This window comes from Mauremys mutica, chromosome 1 (assembly GCF_020497125.1).
Source record: "Mauremys mutica isolate MM-2020 ecotype Southern chromosome 1, ASM2049712v1, whole genome shotgun sequence".
NCBI lineage: Eukaryota > Metazoa > Chordata > Testudines > Geoemydidae > Mauremys > Mauremys mutica.
This window is the reverse complement of record NC_059072.1, coordinates 148,765,307-148,788,944: the sequence shown is the minus strand read 5'-3', so window position 1 is coordinate 148,788,944 and position 23,638 is coordinate 148,765,307. Positions and strand designations below refer to the sequence as shown.

General features: G+C 45.9%; 1 pseudogene; it reads left to right on the top strand.

The window, feature by feature from the left end:
• Positions 1-1,220: 1,220 nt before the first annotated feature.
• Positions 1,221-22,581, top strand: LOC123356257 (annotated as a pseudogene).
• The last annotated feature ends 1,057 nt before the right edge of the window (positions 22,582-23,638 follow it).

The following is a 23,638-nucleotide window of genomic DNA, read 5'->3' as shown; positions in this document are numbered from 1 at the left end:
CAGGTGATGACTTTCTCCATCTGGTACTAGCCCCCTAAGGCAGCTCTGGGCTCTGTTAGTACTAAATTCTGAGCCACAGACTCCAGGTACCTGGAAGAAACCAAGGGAAAATGCTGGGGTCTGGCATTAAAATGACTCTACACGAATAGCCCTCCCGGTCATTTCTCCTCCCATTAGCAATTGCAGGAGTAAATCCAGCCATGGGGGAGCAAACAACCCAGGAATGGGACTTTCCTATCAGATGGGCAGGGAGAGGGGACAGGGAAAAGGAGATAGAAGGAGAAAGAGAGATTGAAAGGGGCAATGGGAGAGAAGAGTTTTGAGAGAGATTTCCAGATCTCTAATCTGCCCAGACAGATGTATTACTGCACCCTGGGTAGAGTCACTTTCCTGTGGACAAGATGAGGCTCAGACAGGAAAACCCAGTTCCTGACTCCATATACCTCCTGCTGGGGTGTGGCTGCCATGGGGTCAGTGTCAGAAGGAATTGTCGAAAGTGACTCCTTTGGTTCTGCTCTTTTCTAGCCTTGTGTTCAGAGACTTAGTTATGGGATGCGGGGGAGGGAGAAGGGAGGTTAAAAATGTCTCTGTGGGCTTAGTCTGGCAGGAGGGGCAAACTTGCTGGGAGTTGTTTAATACTGGTAAGTGGCCTAGATTCTGGGAACAGACCCATGAGGTTTGGTGGCGGTGGAAATGCCCTAATTTTTTAACAGAAAATAACCCACCTACATGGGGCTAGGAAAACTGACCAGATTCATAGTGCTGGAGCCTAACCAGCGGCTGCTGTGAGATATGAAGGGGCACCCACTAGTCAGGTTTAGGGGAGATTCCCCTCCCTTCATATCCAGCTCCTCAGAATGAGGAGGGCGTTGGGCTTCCTACCAGGGAGCTCTCCCTGGACCCTGCTAGGGGCTCCATCTCCTGTATGAGTCTGTGGTTAGTAGGTGTATGATGGATCTGCTGGGAGAGACAAGGGGCTGTCTCTTCATCCCCTCACCCTGGTGTTTTCTGGATGCTCTGAGTGGGGTGGGGTGAGATTCTGTTGACTGCGAGCTACCCAGAGCTTCTGTTTGGCTCCTGTCCCCCATGAACAATGGGGTTGTGAGTGGTGCAGCAGGTCCTGAGTGTTGGGCTCTTGCTGTTTCAGGGGCCGGTGACCTTCGAGGAGGTGGCTGTGTATTTCACCAGGGAAGAGGGGGCTCTGCTGGATCCCACTGAGAGAGCCCTCTACAGAGACGTCATGCAGGAGCACTATGAGAATGTGACCTTGCTGGGTAAGGGTTACTGTTCCCTCAGTTCTTGGAAGGGGAAAAGAAGAGATAAGGTTCACACCAGCCCCACAATGCCACCTCTCCTCTGTCCTGTTTCAGCATCGCCCCAATATGCCAGTGACACACACACTGCCAGAGACCATCCCCTGCTGCAGAACACTTTGGGAACAGAGCACAGGAACAGTATCGCACAGTGTCAAATATCTCCTGTTTGCATAAGTAAAACTGGGGGTTAGGTCCAGGCATAACCAACAGAAGCTTCCCACCCCAGACCTTCTCTCAAACCCTGAGTCTTCTTTACCCAAACCAGAATTTTCTTGGGGTGTAATAAGCAGGCTGTAGGAGTCAGAGCTGCCAGTCCAGGGTTACTTATCACACAGACAGTGCATCCTTGACTGCTGGCTGGGGGTATCCAGACAGGGAGCTCCAGCTGCAGAACATTGAATCTCACCCAGGATTACAGATCACACAGCTCCTCACTGCTCTGGATTGCACCCCAGCTTGTGAAAATGGCTTAGGTTGGTAGTGAAACTTCCTGAGACATGGAGAGTCTTGCTCCCCTATCACCGTGTGTAATAGCCACAATCTCGCTTTTCTTCTGGCTCTATTCCTTAAATTACATGACCTGATTCTTATTTTTCACATTCTGCTTTTCCAGACTAAATAGAGTCTGTTGCTCCTGAATTATAGCTTCTAATTTCCCAGTGTTCTCCACACCCAGGGATTTTCCTACTCCCTCCCATTACACTGGACTCACTAAGTTCCCTAGTACATAAGTATCAGAGGGGTAGCCGTGTTAGTCTGGTTCTGTAGAAGCAGCAAAGAATCCTGTGGGACCTTATAGACTAAGGCTTTGGCTACACTTGCACTTCAAAGCGCTGCCGTGGCAGCGCTTTGAAGCGCTAAGTGTAGTCAAAGCGCCAGCACTGGGAGAAAGCTCTCCCAGCGCTGTCCGTACTCCACCTCCCTGTGGGGAATAACGTACAGCGCTGGGAGCTCTCCCAGCGCTGGGGCTTTGACCACACTGGCGCTTTGCAGCGCCGCAATTTGCAGCGCTGGAGAGGGTGTGTTTTCACACCCTGCTGCAGTGCTGCAAATTTGTAAGTGTAGCCAAGCCCTAACAGACGTTTTGCAGCATGAGCTTTCGTGGGTGAATACCCACTTCTTCGGATGCAAGTGGTGGAAATTTCCAGGGGCAGGTATATAGAAGCAAGCTAGAGATAATGAGGTTAGATCAATCAGGGAGGATGAGGCCCTGTTCTAGCAGTTGAGGTGTGAAAACCAAGGGAGGAGAAACTGGTTCTGTAATTGGCAAGCCATTCACAGTCTTTGTTTAATCCTGAGCTGATGGTGTCAAATTTGCAGATGAACTGGAGATGAATCTACACCAGCAACACCATCACAGGACCTAACCAGATCAGCCACACCATCACCGGTTCATTCACCTGCACGTCCACCAATGCTATATATGCCATCATATGCCAGCAATGCCCCTCTGCTATGTACATCGGCCAAACTGGACAGTCTCTAAGGAAAAGGATAAATGGACACAAATCAGACATTAGGAATGGCAATATACAAAAACCTGTAGGAGAACACTTCAACCTCCCTGGCCACACAGTAGCAGATCTTAAGGTGTCAAGTATCAGAGGGGTAGCCGTGTTAGTCTGGTTCTGTAGAAGCAGCAAAGAGTCCTGTGGCACCTTATAGACTAACAGACGTTTTGCAGCATGAGCTTTCGTGGGTGAATACCCACTTCTTCAGATGCCAACCTTAAGGTGGCCATCCTGCAGCAAAAAAACTTTAGGACCAGACTTCAAAGAGAAACTGCTGAGCTCCAGTTCATCTGCAAATTTGACACCATCAGCTCAGGATTAAACAAAGACTGTGAATGGCTTGCCAATTACAGAACCAGTTTCTCCTCCCTTGGTTTTCACACCTCAACTGCTAGAACAGGGCCTCATCCTCCCTGATTGATCTAACCTCGTTATCTCTAGCTTGCTTCTTGCTTGCTTATATATACCTGCCCCTGGAAATTTCCACCACTTGCATCCGAAGAAGTGGGTATTCACCCACGAAAGCTCATGCTGCAAAACGTCTGTTAGTCTATAAGTTGCCACAGGATTCTAGTACATAAGAACAGCCATACTGGGTCTGACCAAAGGTCCATCTAGCCCAGTACCCTGTCTTCTGACAGTGGCCAATGCTAGGTGTCCCAGGGGGAATGAACAGAACAGGGAATCATCAAGTGATGAATCTCCTGTCACTCATTCCCAGCTTATGGCAAACAGAGGCTAGGGACACCATCCCTGCCCATCCTAGCTAATAGCCATTGATGGATCTGTCCTCCATGAATTTCTTTTTTTTTTTTTTTAACCCTGTTATAGTCTTGGCCTTCACAACATCCTTTGTTAGAGTTACACAGGTTGACTGTTGTGTGAAGAAATAATTCATTTTGTTTGTGTTATACCTGCTGCCTATTAATTTCATTTGGTGATTCCTAGTCTTTGTGTTATGAGAAGGAGTAAATAACACTTCCTTATTTACTTTCTCCACACCAGTCATGATTTATAGACTTCTCTCATACCCCCCTTATCTCTTTTCCAAGATGAAAAGTCCTAGACTTTTTAATCTCTCCACATACAGAAGCTGTTCCATACCCCTAATCATTTTTTTGCCCTTTTCTGAACCTTTTCCAATTCCAATATATCTTTTTTGAGATGGAGTGACCCCATCTGCATGCAGTATTCAAGATGTGGGCGTACCATGGATTTATATAAAGGCAATATATTTTCTGTCTTATTACCTTTCTTAACGATTTCCAATATTCTGGGTGGGTTTTTTTGACTGCCTCTGTGCCTTGAGTGGATGTTTTCAGAGAACTATGCACAATTACTTCAAGATCCTTCTCTTCAGTGGAAACAGCTAATTTAGACCCCATCATTTTGTATGTATAGTTGGGATTATGTTTTTCAATGGGCTGCACTATGTGCTCTCCTGACATCTAGTACTGCTGAGATCCTGCATTCAGTAATATCCCTGCCCTTCCTGTTCCCTTTCTCCACTGAACCCCACCAGCCCATGCTTACAGTTCCCAGCTTCCCCAGGAGTCTCTCATTGTCTCTGGACCTCTCTGTCAGCAAGAAGCAGTGCCAGGGAGACTTGCCCTCTCTCTGGAGACTTCAATTTTTGGGACATGGATTTACTTTCTCTGTGTTTTAGGAGACTCTTTGAAATTGAATGTCTGTGACATTAACCACAATGCAATCTGGACTGTTGAACAGCTGTTTCCCCTCAGTTTCCCAAGCTGGGGTGCCTTTTACCCTGCTTTACTGTGAGAACAGCCACTCCTGGGCAGTTAACACACAGTCTCCAGCATGTAACTCGCTCCCAGCTAAACAGTATTGAGTGCTGCTAGTCAGTGACTCACGAATTACAGTACACCACAGGGGAACCCCAGAAAATTCTCTGTTCCCAGACTTCCCCCAGAAATGTGCATCTTTCCCTGTCCAGCACACTACTGAACAACGCAAGCTCATATGAAGTCTGTCATTTTATCAGTGGAAAATGACATGTACCAGTCTTGTTATCCCAAATGGAGTATCCAACACACTTTAATCCAACCACACTGGTTAGATAAACAATAAACCAAGATTAACTACCAGGGAAAAGAAGATTTCAAGTTACTAAGGTAATGAGGCATAAAAGTCAGAATTGGTTAGAAAAGAAATACAAGATAAAAACTAGCGTCTAAGTTAACAAGCTAAAACGGATTGAAAGCAAATGTTTCTCACCATATGCTGAGATAGCCTGGCTTTCCTTTCAGCCAGGACCCCCCCTATCCCGCCCCTGCTGCCCAAGTTCAGCTCTTCAGGAGTTATCATGAGCAGAGGGAAAGGGGAGAGAGAGAGAGTCTCAAGCATTTTCCTCACCTTTCTGTAATTCAATCCTTTATTAGAAACAACTTCAGTCTCAGCTGAGTCATGGTGCCAGGCTGTCTGTTGAAGATACGAGCTTCAAGTGGTCCCCATGATGGAATGTAAATGTCGTCTTCACACCTTCCCCTGCCTGAGAATGGCTCTTTGACCAGCTGTTTGCCTTGCTGTCTCTGAGGAACTGGTCTGTGGGTGTTCCCCAGAATTGTAACTTTTTCAGTAATATCATACTGTAAAATCTTTACATACAGTGTTGCTACACATTTTAACAGGAGGATAATATTCAGTAGATTGTGTTTTCTAATGATACCGCACAAGCCATATTATGTACAAAATTGGTCATAATTTTTTAGAAGAGTGAACATAGGAGTACAGACTGACACCGTGTCTGTCTGTCTGTGTGTTCCCAGCAGATATGTGGGTATTTCAATCCCTCAGAAGCAAAGTGTTTGGCATCTTCAATGACCTGGGGAGCTGGCCCTGGGAATTCACCATTTTACTAAGTGTGACACTATATGGAATTGTGAGATACTTTGTATTACTATTTTATTAGTAAAATTATTGCAATTAATTGTGCTAGATATGCCATGTAAGGTGTCAGTGAAAATGTTATGATTTTCCAAGTGTGATCATTTTGTTTCTATATTTGTATCACCTTTGTATTCTGAGTTATAGATATGTAGGGTATATCTGTATTTCCAGACTTGTGCAGCGTTTCTGGGTGACACCCCTAGACATATTGGCATCAGCACTGCCTAGCCTGTTTGATGGCCCATCCAGGGTCATCAGCTGTACAATGAACCCAGGGAAAGAACTAATTGGATACACCTATTGAGTCAGCAAGACATGCAGGGGCATGCCCGTGTCACGGCGTGTGGGGGAGTCAGGGCCCTGCACCCTCACTTCCTGCGACAGGAACACAGTCCCAAACAGAGCTTGTAGGTACAACCAGGACCCCTCAGTCAGCTCCCTCGGGGCAGTGGTGGGGAGGCAAAGAGCTTAGACCCCAGCCTTGGGGTTTCCTCTGCTTCCCCAGACTGCTGCAAACTGAAAACCCCCTCCAGCAGTCTCACCCAGCCTTCCCCCGGCTCTTCGCAGTTCTTCCCGGGCAAATGTGTCACCTGGCCCCAACCCACCTCCTGGCTCAGGTTACATCCCCCCCTGCTATCCCATCCCCAATGCAGACAGTCACAGTAAAACTCCCCTCCAACATTTCCAGATCAATCTGCCACACTCCCTATTGTGTCATGTCTCTCCCCCCCTTCGAGACTGAACTGAGCAGAGTCATTTGACCTGGGGAAGTTCAGTGCCACCTGTCTGGACAACACATCCATTATCATGTTGGCACTCTCCTTCCTATGGACCACGTCCATATCATAATCTTGCAGGAGCAGGCTCCACCTCAGGAGCTCGACATTGGCTCCTTTCATCTGGTGTAGCCAGGTCAGGAGAGAGTGGTCTGTGTACATGATGAAGTGTCGCCCAAATAGAAATAGAATCAGCATGGATTCACCAAGGGCAAGTCATGCCTGACTAACCTAATTGCCTTCTATGATGAGATAACTGGCTCTGTGGATGAGGGGAAAGCAGTGGATGTGCTATTTCTGGACTTTAGCAAAGCCTTTGATACAGTCTCCCACAGTAATCTTTCCAGCAAGTTAAAGAAGTATGGGCTGGATGAATGGACGGTAAGGTGGATAGAAAACTGGCTAGATGGTCGGGCTCAACGGGTAGTGATCAAAGTCAAGGAAAGTGTGGGCCCCTTGCTGAATGAGGGAGGGAACCTAGTGACAGAGGATGTGGAGAAAGCTAGTGTACTCAATGCTTTTTTTGCTTCTGTCTTCACAGACAAGGTCAGCTCCCAGACAGCTGCACTCTGCAGCACGGTATGGGGAGGAGGTGACCAGCTCTCTGTGGAGAAAGAAGTAGTTCGGGACTATTTAGAAAAGCTGGACGAGCACAAGTCCATATGGCCGGATGCGCTGCATCCGAGGGTGCTAAAGGAGTTGGCCGATGAGATTGCAGAGCCATTGGCCATTATCTTTGAAAAATCATGGCGATCAGGGGAGGTCCCGGATGACTGGAAAAAGGCTAATGTAGTGCCCATCTTTAAAAAAGGGAAAAAGGAAGATCCAGGGAACTACAGGCCAGTCAGTCTCACCTCAGTCCCTGGAAAAATCATGGAACAGGTCCTTAAGGAATCAATTCTGAACCACTTAAAGGAGGGGAAAGTGATCAGGAACAGTCAGCATGGATTCACCAAGGGCAAGTCATGCCTGACTAATCTAATTGCCTTCTATGATGAGATAACTGGCTCTGTGGATGAGGGGAAAGCAGTGGATGTGCTATTTCTGGACTTTAGCAAAGCTTTTGATACAGTCTCCCACAGTATTCTTGCCAGCAAGTTAAAGAAGTATGGGCTGGATGAATGGACAGTAAGGTGGATAGAAAACTGGCTAGATGGTCGGGCTCAACGGGTAGTGATCAATGGTTCCATGTCTAGTTGGCAGCCGGTATCAAGTGGAGTGCCCCAAGGGTCGGTGCTGGGGCCGGTTTTGTTCAATGTCTTCATTAATGATCTGGAGGATGGTGTGGACTGCACCCTTAGCAAGTTTGCAGATGACACTAAACTGGGAGGAGTGATTGAACGCTGGAGGGTAGGGATAGGATACAGAGGGACCTAGACAAATTAGAGGATTGGGCCAAAAGAAATATGATGAGGTTCAACAAGGACAAGTGCAGAGTCCTGCACTTAGGACGGAAGAATCCCATGCACTGCTACAGACTAGGGACCGAATGGCTGGGCAGCAGTTCTGCAGAAAAGGACCTAGGGGTTACGGTGGACGAAAAGCTGAATATGAGTCAACAGTGTGCCCTTGTTGCCAAGAAGTCTAATGGCATTTTGGGTTGTATAAGTAGGGGCATTTCCAGCAGATCGAGGGATGTGATCATTCCCCTCTACTCAGCACTGGTGAGGCCTCATTTGGAATACTGTGTCCAGTTTTGGGCCCCACACTACAGGAAGGATGTGGATAAATTGGAGAGAGTCCAGCGGATGGCAACAAAAATGATTAGGCGGCTGGAACACATGACTTATGTGGAGAGGCTGAGGGAACTGAGATTGTTTAGTCTGCAGAAGAGAAGAATGAGGGGGGATTTGATAGCTGTTTTCAACTACCTGAAAGGGGGTTCCAAAGAGGATGGATCTAGACTGTTCTCAGTGGTAGAAGATGACAGAACAAGGAGTAATGGTCTCAAGTTGCAGAGGGGGAGGTTTAGGTTGCACATTAGGAAAAACTTTTTCACTAGTAGGGTGGTGAAGAACTGGAATGGGTTACCTAGGGAGGTGGTGGCATCTCCTTCCTTTGAGGTTTTTAAGGTCAGGCTTGACAAAGCCCTGGCTGGGATGATTTAGTTGGGTTTGGTCCTGCTTTGAGCAGGGGGTTGGACTAGATGACCTCCTGAGGTCCCTTCCAACCCTGAGATTCTATGATATGGCTCTAATTTCTTAAAGGCCCACACCACAGCCAGGCATTCCTTCTCAATGGCCATGTAGTTTTGCTCCTGGGGTAGGAACTTCTTGCTCAAGTACACAGTGGGGTACATCTCCCCCTTTTCATCATCTTGCATTAACACTGCCCCCAGTCCCCTGTCTGAGGCATCGGTGAACACCATAAAGGGCTTGTCAAAGTCTGGGTTTGCCAGAACTGGGCCACTGACCAGAGCCTCCTTCAGCGCATAGAGCGCCGTCTGGCACTCCCTGGTCCAGACCACTTTGTCTGGCTTCCCCTTCTTGCATAGCTCAGTGATGGCAGTGGCTATGGCTGCTGGGGTCATGGTGCCCTCGGTATTTGCTGGGCCCTTCCCAGCCCTTTCCCTAGGAATAGGTAGGAGGAGTCCTGGAATGCCCTCAGCAGCTCTCTGATCACTCCCAGATGGGACAGATACTGGTGCCTGCCCTTCATCTGCGGGCTGCTTCCCTCAGAGACAGGGACAGGCTCCTCCAACCGATCCTCCTCCAGCTGGGCAATCACCTGTTCTTTGGTGAGCCTCCCAATGCGCAGCCACCTTTGCCTGCACAGCTCGACGAGGTCGCTCTTAAGGTGCTTCTTATACATCTTCCAGCTGGCCACTCACAGGCCTGTGTGCTCTCAGCTCCCCACAGTTTCCAGGAGGAACCCCTAGTGTGCCAGATCTTTTCCAGGTCACCACCTCTCTCCCAGGGTCAAGCCACAGCTGACTCTGCCCCGAGCCTACTCACCACAGTCCCCAGGGGGACCCCATTACTGCAGTCCTTCTCGCTGCTTACACACTCCCAGGGGTTAAGCGTAGCTCCTCCGCCCCCCAAAACCGCTCCTCTCTGAATCTTCAGCACACCGGTCCCCATCAATCCCCCTTTGTTTTACTGCTTACTGTGGCAGTGGCAGTGGTGGGCTTCCATTTACTGCAGGAAGCCCACCACTGCCACCACTTGTCACGGAGTATGGGGGAGTCAGAGCCCTACACCCTCACTTCCTTTTATTCACCATGACTCTCAGCCAGCCAGTAAACCAGAAGGTTTATTAGATGACAGGAACACAGTCCCAAACAGAGCTTGTAGGTACAACCAGGACCCCTCAGTCAGGTCCCTTTGGGCTGGGGGGGTGAAGGGAACAGGGAGTTTAGACCCCAGCCTTGGGGTTCCCTCTGCTTCCCCAGACTGCTGCAAACTGAAAACCCCCTCCAGCAGTCTCACCCAGCCTTCCCCCCGGCTCCTCCTCCAGCCTTTGTCCAGTTTCCCAGGCAAACGTGTCCAGTTCCCCTGGCTCCAACCCCCCTCCTGGCTCAGGTTACAGGCTCAGGTATCATCCCTCAAGTGAAGTCATCCCCTGCTATCCCATCCCTAATGCAGACAGTCCCAGTAAAACTCCCCTGCAACATTCCCAGGTCAATCTGCCCCACTCCTGTGTACGAGCGTCACAGCCTGTGTAATGAGAACTCCAAGGCTCTTCCATGCCATGTGCTATGAAACTTGTGTTTGGGACACAGGAAGTAGACGCTACAAGACCAAAGGAATATAAAGGGCAGCTGCATCATCTCCATTTTGTCTTCAGACCCTCTGGAGCAACTTTTCTACAAACTGAAGCCTTGAACAAAGGACTGAATGACCCATCCAAACTGTGGCTGTGTTCCAGATGGACTTTCAAGCCAGCATCTCACCAATACTGCTAAGAACCTGATGTATAGATTTTGGAATGTATCTGACTGCTTTCCCATTTGACAACTCCCTTCTTTTTTCTTTCTTTTACAAAAAACCTTTAGTTTAGATGCTAAAGGACTGGCAGGCAGCATGGTATTTTGTGTAAGATCCAAACCTATACTGACCTGGTGATGTGGCTGACTCTTTGGGGTCAGAAGAACAGTTTGTCTATGTGCACAGAGTTTTTAAATAACCTCTCACTGTACTGGACCTACAGAGAGTCAGAGAACTGGGATGCAATAAATGGGGCTGTGTGATTTCTTTTTTCAGCTTCTCAATAACGAGTTTGGAGAATCAGAAGCACAGTTTGTGACTGGTCAGTGAGTTTAACTTCAGTGTTAACCACCAGTTTTAGGAGCATCTGCTCTGCCTTTTTCAGCCTGCCCTAACCTTGGCAGTGAGGAGTGCCCCAGGCACACCAGCTCACACTAAGCACTGAAGTTAAATTAATAGATTTATTTTGTATGACAAAGTTATGAAATCAAGTGAACTCCTTTATTTTCTTTCATCTGAGCAGGGTTTCCAGTTTCCAAACCTGATGTGATCTCCGAGCTGGAACAAGGAGAAGAGTCATGGGTCTCAGACCTCCAGGGTTCAGAGGAAAGAGAGATCCTGAGAGCTCCCTGCACAGGTGAGGAAACATTAAACCAACTCAGAATCTGTAAGTGCCTGAAGGAAACATCTGGGAACCCCTACAAAGCCCTTGGGAGCTCTGTCGGTTTATTATTGTCCCTAGCAGGGGTCATATCCTCAGGGTAAATTAGGTTTCCTGTAGATCAGGCCTGCACAACATGTGGCCCACGTGGGCTAACTGTGCGGCCCACGGGGGATGAATAGGCGTGTGGCAGGCAGTTGTGGGCTGGGGGGGCTGGGCAGGTGAGCTCGTGGCAGGGGAGGGAGACTAAGGAGGCGAGCTGCGAGTTGGTGGCTGACATGTTCTACTGATCTGATCTGGCTCCCATCCCCTCTCCAAGGGTTGCAGCTGTCTGGAGGTCCTGCCTTCCACGCCTTCTTCATTTACACCTCATTCATTCAACAGGGCAATTGATTACCAAGTTGGGGAAAGATCTTATTCTACTTCCAACAAAAAGACATTTTTCTTTTACCTTAATTATACTACCTTAGGGGCCCGCTATAACATATTATCAAGGTTCAATACTGCTGTTTCGGTGGGGCAGCACTGGGGAAGGAGGGTTTGTTTCCATGGGGTGGGCAGTGCTGGGGGGTGTTGTATTTTGGGGGGGCTTGGCGCTTGGGGGGGTTGGCGGGGCCAAGAGGGTTTGGCCCTCAGCTGTTTTCTTTGGAGTAATATGGCCCTCGCTGCTTTACGAGTTGTGCAGGCCTGCTGTAGGTCCTAGTAGACACCAAGCAGAGGCTTCTTCCCTTCCCACTGCGAATTTGAATGGGATGTGAAGGCCAAATTGATCCCCTCCTATCTCCTATTTGTGTTATGCTTATAATAAGCACATAGGATCTTTTTCAGGGGAAAAGGCAATACACTGTGTTTATTGAAGATACAGCAATTAGCATATGCATTCAATAACACCACACACATACACTGTCCTGCCAGTCGATGTTACAGTTACCAGTCCAGAGTCCAGATCAATCTTGGGGCCAGCTAGGTTGATCACACGTAGGAGGAGCTGGGTTCTGTTGGTTGCAACATGATTCTCTGGGGAAGTCTTGGCAGGATGAACCCAAAGTTTCATGGTAAGGCACCCTGTTTATATAGTGATTTTCCTTCATTGCGACCAATGAGTTTTGCACTGTCATGCTGTAATCAGTTGTTGTTTGATGAATGCTTGTTTTCTTAAATTGTCCTTCTCATCCTTTATCTTTTTCTTTCATCAAGTTCCTCAGGGTATTATCCCATGCTGGTTTTGATCAGAGCTGTCTTGTCCCCATTGATAGGTGCCTGTCTCATCTTTAGAGTCGTCCATCTGCCTCCTTGACATTTCAGTAGAGGTGTGTTGCAGCCTCCTGGTGCCCTTGCATCTGTCTTTGGTTCCCCCCTGGTACATTTGGTTCAGCGATGGCCTTCACACTTATCTCTTAATACCTACGTTTCTCATTCACACACAAAACAGAATTTAATTTACGCAGAACATTTTGAACGGGAATATCAAATTGCAATGCAAAAGAAAACAATCATGGCATTCTTTTACTTATTTTAAAATGCTAAATCTACAACAAATTGGTGACCCTCGAAGATCTGTTACTTCCCTGAAATCAGTCCAGACACAGATTCTGGCTGATGTATCTCTACCCGATGGCCCATTAGGCCATTCCTTTCTGTTATTCAAAAAGGGTGGCTGGCAGAATAGGATAAAATCATACACCAATACATTTAATACATGCTACATTCTTATTCTGTATCCTTCATTCTAAATTATATAAAATACAAACATAAAATCCTACTACTACATTTGGGGGAAGAGTTTGGGGGAGTTCAGTTCCTGATTTTTTATTTGACCTCTCCGGTACTTGTTTTGGTTTGGCCTTCCCCTTTCCATCCCTGTTTGAGGTTTCTGTCTCTATCACAGCAGGTGATGCAATGGTATGTGAGAAATAGGAGCAGAATTCTCAGCAGGAAAATGTTGAGCAAGTGGATAAACACAGAGCATTATCACAAAGATCGAAAAGGAAAGTGTCCAGGAGTCATGAGCAGGGAAACTCCTGTGAGATTCATAACAGACCAGAAAGAGAGCAGGGAAACTATCCAGGGGAGAAAGTGGGTAAATGTTTTTCCTGTCGGAGAACTCAGAAGGACATCAACGAAACCACAACACAGCAGGAAATCCTCAGGGGAAAGAGAAAAAATACATTCACTGAGTGTGGGGAAAACTTACGTAACTATTCAGCCATTATAAAACATCAGAGAATCTGCACAGGGCTGAGGCCCTATAAATTCCGTGAGTGTGGAAAATGCTTCACTAAGAGCTCAGCCCTTTCTGACCATCAGAGAATCCGCACAGGGGAGAGGCCGTATCAGTGCCGTGAGTGTGAGAAAACCACCTCTTGGCACTCAGCCCATATTAGCCATTAGAGAATCTGCAAGGGAGATCAACACCATAAAAATTTCTAGGGCTATCAATACTTTCTTTTTCTTTAATAATTTTCCTGATTCCCACATATTAACTTGAGAGCTGTTTGAACTGTTTACAGCACCATTATCCCTCAGCTTGCCCAGATGAGTGGCCCATTTTTGCAGTTTGCCCTGTTTTGAGGTGGACCCATTTGTCCTTTCTATCAACTCCATTGTCCCATAAGGTGCCACAGGACTCTTTGCTGATTTTATTGTCCCATAAGTAATTCTAGTGTGCCCTTCCTATCAGGAGTCAGGGAGCATCACATTTATAGCATTCCTCCATTGCAAAGTTATTGTTAGAGTCACCAGTGATACAGATTGTATCATTGCCAGTTGTTCTCATGTTGCTCTGGTTTGTGCTGTAGAACAGTTATATTGGGAACTTTTCAAATTATATGTAAATGGAGAGGAGCAGGGCAGGGGAAAAAAAGTGTCATTTCAGCCTCTGTGACACTGGAAGGATTAAAATTGTGGTGGTGAAGCAGCAACTCGTGCTCAGGTTCTGGGATGTCCTTTTCTGCAAAGAATTCAAACATTGTTTATATAAACAGTTTAATTTGTGAAACACGTATCCATTTCCGTTTTTATTTTTTAAATGCAGTATACCAATGGGCTAAGGCGATCCACCATGGAGTAAGGGCCTGTCCATTTTGATTCTAGTGAGTGACACCTTTCCTCCATTTAAAGGTTCCCTTTTTAAATATTCTGTAATAGTGTGGCAGCCATGGCCATGTTATTAGCTGCCAAACATTCATTTGTTTTTTAATAAAAGGCTGTGATTCATCAGGGAAACGCAGGGCTGGGTCTGTGAGAGCCTTCGGTTTTAGCAGGGTTAAAGCAGAGTCCTGCTCTTTTCCACATTCCCATTTTGTCTTTTTTTTTATCAGTTTCCACAATGGGTGAATTATTTTAGCATATTTATAGATGAGGTCTAAGAAAATTGACTCCTCCTAGCAGTATTCTTAAAGAGTGGGCGTCGGTAGGGGCCGGCATTTCTACTAGTATCCTTACCTTCCTCTGATCTACCTGTCTCCCGTCTTGTCCTTTGGTTTGACTTCTTTGTGCTACAATTTTTGGGCAGTTCTTTTCTTCCTTTACCAGTTAGGTAATTTGCATTAACACAGACACTTTTTGGCTTGCTTTTGGATTTAAATCCATTAGCAGCTTAGAGACTCTGTCTTAAATGGGACACAATCAACTTCCAGAGTTTTGATCACTTTTCACTCCTGCTTCTAAAACACACAGCGATCTGAAAAAGAAAAACACAACCTATTGTGGCTTCCTCTGGAGCCCTAATAGGATTTTAATTAAGTAGCATGGTATGTGTTTGCATTTCTTTTACCCCTTCTACAATATACACTGCACATATTTTGGGGAAAATGCACATTCCTTCCATAGTTTAACTTGTATAACAGTAGCCATATTAATTTTTACATAAGGTCTAACTTTCTTTTGTGCTCACAGAGTTTTTATATACTCTTAGCAAAGTGACAGTTTGATTACACAGAGCCAGCCTAAGGCTCAGTGTGGGGTGCTGTATATATTTTTTAATTTCTTTTTTTTTTTTTAACCAAAAAAAATCCAGAATTCCCTCCCCTCCCACCCACCATTCTCCTGATTTTGACTGCCCTGCTGCAGCCATGACTTTGGTCTTTTAAAAAGATAGTGAACTTATAAAGCATTACGGTACCTTAAAGGTTAAACGCTGACTACCAAATCAAACAACACTTGTTACCTGTGTCTGGCAAAACTGTTTCTCGGTTTTGCAACTTTGAATGAAAGATTCAAATGGATTGTAGTGGTATTATTTAAAAACAAAACCAATTCATCTTAAACCTGCAGAACAAGAATTTTACAAACGCAAATGTTGCTTTAGGTTCTAAACACTCCACATATTTACACAATATATTTATACATACTTTTTTTCCTTAACCTTCCCTACACTGCTTTTAATTTTTACACAGCTGTACATAGATTACATTTGTATACATTTGGGGGCAGTTACATTCCAGTAGAAACCCATTGTGTTCTTTTAGCAAATTTGACTAAATTGTTCATAGTCAAATGATTTCAATCAGATTTTCTCTTTGCCTGGCTTATTTACAGACTTTCCTTTGGAAAAGGGCCCAGTTTCCCTTCAGAATGGCTGCAAAAAAAACAACAACCCAAAACCACTTTTCTTTTGACATTTTTACAACATTCAACTGCTTATTCCCTCCAGCCTCTGCAGAGTTAACTTCTCGCTCTCTTTTTTTTTTAAATCACTTGCTTATCTCCCCAAATGACACCTTCATCAACTCAGATTTCACCATTCCAAGTATTGTTCCAGGGATTTGAATTCCCCATGGCCTATACTTATGTTTTTTTTCTTTTGCCACCATACCCTTAGGGCTTCCAACCTGCTTTCCAATTTTTTTATTTGTTGCCTACCTGCTTCTCAGGGCCCAACCCTGCTTTCCTCGCTGAACCATCCCTCTTCATGGACACAGGCTTTGTTCCACTACCAGTTTAGCAAGGAGGGTGGGCTCCTCAACTAGCCCCCACCCCTCCTGATCCCTTTCCTCAATCATTTCCTTTAAAATTGTGAAATCATCACAATATCATTGACAAAAAATACTACACTGCCCAAACTCCTATATCCTGCAGAGTTTAGTTTAACAGAGGGTACGTCTATACTTACCGGCTGGGTCGACGGGTAGCGTTTGACTTCTCGGAGTTCGAACTATCGCGTCTAATCTAGACGCGATAGTTCGAACTCCGAACGCGCTCCCATCAACTCCAGAACTCCACCACCGTGAACGGCGGTGGCGGAGTCGACGGGGGAGCCGCGGACTTCGATCCCGCAGCGTCTGGACAGGTAAGAAGTTCGAACTAAGGTAGTTCGAGTTCAGCTACGCTATTCGCGTAGCTGAAGTCGCGTACCTTAGTTCGACCCCCCACCCTAGTGTAGACCAGGCCAGAGTGTAGCAGCATCGAGACTCACCACCGTGATGCCTCCTGCTGGTCAGTCTGGGAATTAGCTCTCGCCAGCCATGAAGTGCCCTCTGTGCGTGGTGTCTCGCCCATTGTCTGCTCTGCTGGTTTCGGACCCATGTTGTTCCCCGCTCGGCGGCACCTGCTTCACGACACTGCCCTCCGGCAGTGCCCACTACTCCATTCTCACCTTTTTTTTTGTTGGGGGGGGCGAGAGATAACAGCGGTTACCTGGGGCTCCTAGGCAGGGCAGGCCAGGAGTCTCCATGTGCTGCTACCCCCAGGCACCGCCCCCACAGCTTCCCATTGGCTGCAGGGGCACTTGGGTCAGGACACAGCCTCCCCGCCATGGGGATGCAGGGAGGAGCCGGCAGACACGTGGAGTGAACACGGAGGAAGCCGCTCAGCTCCACTGCACTGCCAGTGGTGAGTGGGGGCCCTGGTCTGTTTTAAATGGCCCAAACGATGAGTTGGGGGGACCCACGGGCAGAAGTTGGGGCCAAGGGAGAGACCCAGCCTCAAACATTGCTGGAGCCGGGCCCTGGGCCAGGAATATTCCTGGTGCCCAGGCACCATGAGCCCATAGGACTCGCTGCCCCTGCTGGGGGTGTATATACCTAGACAGTTTGTATATATCTTATCTGTATAGTTTTCTCCCACAGACAGGTCGGAGCTAGAACTCTAATCCTCCCCCTGTTGCCTGGATCTTCTACGAATGAGGCTGTTCACACCTGAGTGGTTGATCACTTTATACGTATGGTATATACCTTTTAGCAATATTTAGCAGTATGTTCATAGAATCATAGAATCTCAGGGTTGGAAGGGACCTCAGGAGGTCATCTAGTCCAACCCCCTGCTCAAAGCAGGACCAAACCCAACTAAATCATCCCAGCCAAGGCTTTGTCAAGCCTGACCTTAAAAACCTCTAAGGAAGGAGATTCCACTACCTCCCTAGGTAACCCATTCCAGTTCTTCACCACCCTACTAGTGAAAAAGTTTTTCCTAATATCCAGCCTAAACCTCCCCCTCTGCAACTTGAGACCATTACTCCTTGTTCTGTCATCTTCTACCACTGAGAACAGTCTAGATCCATCCTCTTTGGAACCCCCTTTCAGGTAGTTGAAAGCAGCTATCAAATCCCCCCTCATTCTTCTCTTCTGCAGACTAAACAATCCCAAATCCCTCAGCCTCTCCTCATAAGTCATGTGCTCCAGCCCCCTAATCATTTTTGTTGCCCTCCACTGGACTCTCTCCAATTTATCCACATCTTTCTTGTAGTGTGGGGCCCAAAACTGGACACAGTACTCCAAATGAGGCCTCACCAGTGCTGAGTAGAGGGGAATGATCACATCCCTCGATCTGCTGGAAATGCCCCTACTTATACAACCCAAAATGCCATTAGACTTCTTGGCAACAAGGGCACACTGTTGACTCATATTCAGCTTTTCGTCCACCGTAACCCCTAGGTCCTTTTCTGCAGAACTGCTGCTCAGCCATTCGGTCCCTAGTCTGTAGCAGTGCATGGGATTCTTCCGTCCTAAGTGCAGGACTCTGCACTTGTCCTTGTTGAACCTCATCATATTTCTTTTGGCCCAATCCTCTAATTTGTCTAGGTCCCTCTGTATCCTATCCCTACCCTCCAGCGTATCAACCACTCCTCCCAGTTTAGTGTCATCTGCAAACTTGCTAAGGGTGCAGTCCACACCATCCTCCAGATCGTTAATGAAGATATTGAATAAAACCGGCCCCAGCACCGACCCTTGGGGCACTCCACTTGATACCGGCTGCCAACTAGACATGGAACCATTGATCACTACCCGTTGAGCCCGACCATCTAGCCAGTTTTCTATCCACCTTACCGTCCATTCATCCAGCCCAGACTTCTTTAACTTGCTGGCAAGAATACTGTGGGAGACTGTATCAAAAGCTTTGCTAAAGTCCAGAAATAGTACATCCACTGCTTTCCCCTCATCCACAGAGCCAGTTATCTCGTCATAGAAGGCAATTAGGTTAGTCAGGCATGACTTGCCCTTGGTGAATCCATGCTGACTGTTCCTGATCACTTTCCCCTCCTTTAAGTGGTTCAGGATTGATTCCTTGAGGACCTGTTCCATGATTTTTCCAGGGACTGTGTTCAACAATCACAGTCCATGTCTTCACCCTTTTGCAATTTTCCATCAAAAATGTTATGCTTATAAGAAGCGCATGGGATCTTTTTCAGGGGAAAAGTCAATATGCTGCATTTATTGAAGAAACAACAATTAGTATTTCCATTTAGTCACACCACACACAAACATACGGTCCCGCCAGTGTATGTTATAGTTACCAGTCCAGAGTCCGGATCAATCTAGCGGCCAGCAAGGTTGATTGTGGGTAGGGAGGAGCCAGGTTTCATTGGTCATGACACGATGCTTCGGGCAAGTCTTGGCAGGTCGAACCCAGTGTTTCATGGCAAGGCACCTTGTTTATATACTGATTTTCCTTCACTGAGACCAATGAGTTTTGCACCATCGTATTGTAATCAATTGTTGTTTGACGAGTGCTTCTTTTCTTAAATTGTCCTTCTCATCCTTTATCTTGTTCTTTCATCAAGTTCCTCAGGGAGTTATCCCAGGCTGGTTTTGTTCACAGCTGTCTTGTCCCCACTGATAGGTGCCTGTCTTATCTTTAGAGTCATCAATCTGCCCTCCTCTGACATTTCAATAGGGGCGTGTTGCAGTCTCCTGGCGCCCTTGCGTCAGTCTCCGGTTCCTCCCTTGTACATCTGGTTCAACGATGGCCTTCACACTTACCTCTTAACACACACATTCCTCATTCACACACAAACCAGAATTAATTTACACACATTTTGAGCAGGAAGATCAAATTGCAATGCAAAAGAAAACAATCACGGCATTCTTTTACTTATTTTAAAATGCTAAATCTACAACAAATTGGTGACCCTCGAAGATCTGTTACTTCCTTGAAATCAGTCCAGACACAGATTCTGGCTGATGTATATCTGCCCGTTGGCCCATTAGGCCATTCCTTTCTGTTACTCAAAAAGGGTGGCTGGCAGGATATGATCAGATCATACACTAATACAGGGGTAGGCAACCTATGGCACGTGTACCGAAGGCAGCACAAGAACTGATTTTCAGTGGCATTCTCACTGCCCAGGTCCTGGCCACCGGTCCGGGGGGCTCTGCAGTTTAATTTAATTTTAAATGAAGCTTTTAAAACATTTTAAAAACCTTATTTACTTTACATACAAGAATAGTTTAGTTCTAAATTATAGACTTATAGAAAGAGACCTTCTAAAAAACGTTAAAATGTATTACTGGCACGTGAAATCTTTAAATTAGAGTGAATAAATGAAGATTCGGCACAGCACTTCTGAAAGGTTGCCAACCCCTGCACTTATACATTTAATACATGCTACATTCTTATTCTTTATCCTTCATTCTAAATTATATAAAATACAAACATAAAATCCTACTACTACATTTGGGGGAAGAGTTTGAGGGAGTTCAGTTCCTGATTTTTATTTGACCTCTATCCTGAACTTTTTATGGTTTGGTCTTCCCTTTCCATCCCTGTTTGAGGTTTCTGTCTCTATCACAGCAGGTGATGCAATGGTATGTGACAAAGAGGAGCAGAATTCTCAGCAGGAAAATGTTGAGCAAGTGGATAAACACAGAGCATTATCGCAAAGATTGGAAAGAAATGTGTCCAGGAGTCATGAGCAGGGACAATCATGTGAGATTCATCACAGACCAGAAAGAAAGCAGGGAAACCATCCAGGGGAGAAAGTGGGTAAATGTATTTCATGTCAAGGAACTCAGAAAGACCTCAAGGAAACCACAACCCAGCAGGAAATCCTCATGGGAAAGAGAAAAAATACATGCACTGAGTGTGGAAAAAACGTATATGACTACTCAGCCCTTATAAAGCATCAGCAACTCCACACAGGAGAGAGGCCCTATGAATGCAGTGAGTGTGGGAAAAACTTCACTCGCAGATCACACCTCATTAATCATCAGAGAATCCACACAGGGGAGCGACCCTATAAATGCAGTAAGTGTGGGAAAACCTTCAGTTGCAGCTCAAACCTTACTACTCATCAGAAAATCCACATAGGGGAGAGACCCTATGAATGCAGTGAGTGTGGGAAAAGCTTCACTCAGAGATCACACCTTACTAGGCATCAGACAATCCACACAGGGGAGAGGCCCTATGAATGCAGTGAGTGTGGGAAAAGCTTCAATCACAGCTCGGCCCTTTCTGAACATCAGAGAATCCACATAGGGGAGAGGGCCTATGAATGCAGTGAGTGTGGGAAAAACTTTACTCAAAGATCAGGCCTTTTTCTCCATCAGAGAATCCACACAGGGGAGAGACCCTATGAATGCTGTGAGTGTGGGCAAACCTTCAGTCACAGTTCACACCTTAGAAATCATCAGACAATCCACACAGGGGAGAGGCCCTATGAATGCCGTGAGTGTGGGAAAAGCTTCACTAGCAGCTCAGCCCTTTCTGAACATCTGAGAATCCACACAGGAGAGAGGCCCTATGAATGCCATGAGTGTGGGAAAAGTTTCACGTTCAGCTCAGCTCTTTCTGAACATCAGAGAATCCACACAGGGGAGAAGCCCTATGGATGCAGCGAGTGTGGGAAAACCTTCGGTCGCAGCTCGTGCCTTTTTCAACATCAGAGAATCCACACAGGTGAGAGGCCCTATAAATGCATTGAGTGTGGGAAACGCTTCACTACCAGCTCAGACCTTTCTAAACATCAGAGAATCCACACAGGGGAGAGGCCCTATGAATGCAGTGAGTGTGGGAAAAGCTTCAATCAGAGATCAACCCTTATTAAGCATCAGAGAATCCACGCAGGAGAGGGCCTATGAATGCAGTGAGTGTGGGAATACCTTCTGTTCGCACTCAGCCCATGTTAGCCATGAGAGACTCTGCAAGGGATATCAACACCACAAAAACCTCTAAGGCTTATCCATACTTTTTTCTTTAATACTTTTCCTGATTCCCACATACTAACTTTTAAAGCTGTTTGAACTGTTTGCTGCACTGTTATCCCTCAGCTTGTCCAGATGAGTGACTGATCTTTGCCTTTTGCCATTCACCCTGTTTTAAAGTTGATCTATTTGTCCTTTCTATCAACTCCATTGTCCCATGACTATTTCAAGTGTGTCCTTCCTATCCAGAACGAGAGAGCATCACATTTATACCATTCCTTCTATTGCAAAGTTATTGTTAAAGTCAACAATGATACAGATTGTATCATTTCCAGTTGATCTCATGTTGCTCTGGGTTGTGCTGAAGAGCAGTTATATTGGGAACTTTTCAAATTATATGTAAATGAAGAGGAGCTGCGGCAGAGGGAAAAGGGGTCATTTCAGCCTCTGTGACACTGGAAGGGGATGGAGTGACTCAGAGATTACCTCCTTCCCCATCACTACAGAACTGTTACCTTTTTTCTGAGCCATGCAGAGTTTATCTTCATCACATTCTACCCATGCACTTCTCAAAGTGTCCTGTGAGGAACAGTTCTCAGCTGTCTGTGCTTGGAGATGATGCTTTCACTTCTTTAATCCTAAATCAGAGTCATTGTGACTGGAGATAAAAGTGTCAAAGATCTGGAAGGGGAATTCAAATGGATCTCAAACACAGTGTGATCATTTGGAGTTAAAATTGCAGGTTCCATCTGTTCATAAAGCCACTTCTGGCAAGGTGTCTGTCTCCCACCCCACACCCACCTCGCCCAATTATTTGGATGCTAGGATAGTAAAAATGTTGTAAATAACATAACTGACTATTGAGACAGTGCTGAGTGAAGTATGTTTGAATGAATCAGAGGAGAATGTGATGGGAGAATCTCTTGTCCCGATTCTGAATAATCAGATGTAACCTGCTCCGGAATTTGACTTGACACTTTTGTTGTCATGTATTCTATCTCTCCTGAAGGCTGTTTCATCACCCAATTGGATATTAGTTCAGTTTGATAGGATGTAGCTCAGATTTATTGGAGAATTTAAGACATATGACCATTTGCTAAAGTCATCATTTCTCACTTCAGCTTTGCTTTTTCCCCATCCCTCCATGATGACATGGAGAAAGTTCAAGTGCAGTTCTGTCAACAGGAGTGAACTCTCCAATTTACTGCACATGCTAACAAAGAAACAGCAGAGATTTAAAATCTCCACTCAGAAAAGGTGAACAACAGCAGAACCCCAGCTAATTGGAGGAAGTGCATATGATCATGTGTAGTTCAATTGTTGAAGACAATATTGTCTCAGATGATCTGGGGAGAGAATTCCACATTAGGTGATTTTGTAGTAGGTAAAATGCACATGTATTTGGTTCCTAAAACATTTGTAAGCCAGGCCCTACAGAAGATTTCTCCTAACTTACCCTATATTATGGGAGATGCTGCCCTTAACGAGACAGATGTTGAAGGAAATAGAAGTGGGGGTTTAGTTGAATTTATCCTGTGTAGGTGCTAAAAATGTGTATAAAATGAAATCAGTGTTGTTAGTCTAATAGTTGCAGAAAAATACCTATTTTCTAATAGAATCTCCAGCTCTGGTAACTAACAGATTCTAATCTAGCCCTGTATCCAGTCCCTTGCCTGGACCTGTGCCACCAAATTAAAGAAAAGCATGTTTTGGGAAGCCATTCCTCATTAACACTGCTGATATTGTTGCGTGGTTTTGTAAAAGATTCTACTTCAGAGAACTGTAAATTTATCCTAACCAAGGCCAAGGATTTGGAAAGAACTGAAGTTGAAAGAGAACTCACTCAATGCTTTGTTTCCACCCCAATAAAGGAAGATATGGTGACCAATGACCCAATAGCTAGGAGAGGTGCTGGCCTTTCTATTATCACAGGGTGTGACTGTGTAGCTCAGTGCATCTGTGACAAAAGCTCATTGGTGCCAATTGGCAAAGGAGTCACTTATTCACTAGCAACTCCTGTCTCAGATCTTTCAGACTTGCCACACCTAATACTGATTTTATGATATTTATTCAGGAAGCATAGCAGTGGGACCTCTACTGGAAAAAGCTTGTAAATTATTGATACTCCTAATCACTGTGAGAGGTGTGTATGAGTCATATTGAAGGAGGAATGTAAGTAC